We start from the raw sequence: 1,819 nt of genomic DNA on the forward strand, positions 1-1,819 counted from the left end.
TACAGACATGTAATATAGGGTAAACCTACTAAAATCTGTACATCTAAAGAAACTGATCAAGAGGGAGGACCCTGACTAAAATGGTCAATCCCCTTCCCGAAAGGCAAAGAGGATGGACTTCAGAAGAAGAAGAAAACAGGAAATAAGTTAGAAACCTGTCACAGAGGGCCTCTGAAAGGCTCTGCCCTGCAGACTATCAAAACAGATGCTGAGACTTATGGCCAACTGTTGGGCAGAGTACATGGAATCTTATGAAAGAAGTGGGAAATAGTAAGATCTGGAGAGGACAGAAACTCCACAAGGAGAGCAACAGATCCAGAAAATTAGAACACAGGGGTCTTTCCGGAGACTCATACTCCAACCAAGTACCATGCATGGAGATAACCTAGAACCCCTGCATAGATGTAGCCTATGGCAGTTCAGTGTCCAAGTGGGTTCCATAGTAATTGGAAGAGGGACTGCCTCTGACATAAACTGATTGGCCTGCTCTTTGATCACCTCCCCCTGAGGGGGGAGCAGCCTTACCAGGCCACAGACCATGACAATGCAGCCACTCCTGATGAGATTTGATAGACTAAGATCAGAAGGAAGTAGAGGGGGACCTCCCCTATCAGTGGACTTGGGGAGGGGCATGCATAAAGAAGGGGGAGGGAAAGTGCGATTAAGAGAGGAAGAGGGAGGAGTTTATGAGGGGATACAAAGTGAATAAAATGTAATTAATAAAGGTTAAAAAATAACTCAGAAAAAAACAAAAACAAACAAACAAAAACATTACCAAAGCAAAACCTCAAGAGCTACGGGAGCAGCCCAGTGGTAGAATTATGCTTTCCATAGGTCTAGCTCTGGGGCCAGTTCCCAGTCACACATACCTTCTCACCTCTGTCCACCAACAAACTTGAAGACACGTGTGGGTGTAGCAATTATAGATGCAGAGATTGTCTTGGGAGAAGAAGAGGAAGACAGACAGAGGCTCTCTGAGGGATGAGATACAAGTATGGTGGCTCATATAGTCACGAAGATGCAGTGCAGGCACCCATGAGTACCACTCTATCGTTCCCTTGTGTACCTTGTACCTCGGTTTCTACATTCTCTGTGGATATCTTTGCCCTGATCCTTCCTCCACACAGAATGGGCAGTTTTCCCTCTCAAACATAGGAATTGTAGCCTCTGTGTTTTGGGAGATCCCCTGTGTCCCTCTGCACCAAGCTGAACAGCCACCTGTTCTCCTGAGATGGAACCTCACATCTATAGAGATAAGCTGGCTGTCCAGAGCAGCCTGATGTCTCACTGCAGTCAGCATTTAATAAGTTTTGGCTGTGGGAGGCATGTAGCTTGCATGTTCATCTCCCAGCCTTACTTTGGGTCCTTTACATTGACCAACAAAACATATATTTTAGGCCAAAATGCCTTTGGCTTTGTTTTGGTTGTTGTCATGGAGCTGGTTGCAATGTTTGGTGGTGATCATGATGATGACAACCTTTCCTGCTTCAGCCCAGTGCCTTCACGGTGGACTCTTGGTAAATTTTGGACTCTTTGTACATTTTATAAGCCCTCAAGGTAGAAACATGGCCAGACCACTGCCTGAGGAAGCTGCAGCATCCCAGATCCTCACCCCCATCCAGACTGCCATCTCCAGCACCTCAGTAGAACTCATCCCAGATTATGCAAAGTTGAGGTGGAAAGTCTGGACAAAAACCCACCAATCCCAGAGTTTTCCACTAAACCCACCTGATAAAATCCACTGACCATGTCTCTCTCTACTTTGGCAAGGTTCCAGGGTTCAGGATCTGAGACAGGATGGGAAATCCCTGCTTGATGT

This window comes from Psammomys obesus, unplaced genomic scaffold, assembly GCF_907164565.1.
Source record: "Psammomys obesus unplaced genomic scaffold, mPsaObe1.curated_primary_1811, whole genome shotgun sequence".
NCBI classification, from domain to species: Eukaryota; Metazoa; Chordata; class Mammalia; order Rodentia; family Muridae; genus Psammomys; species Psammomys obesus.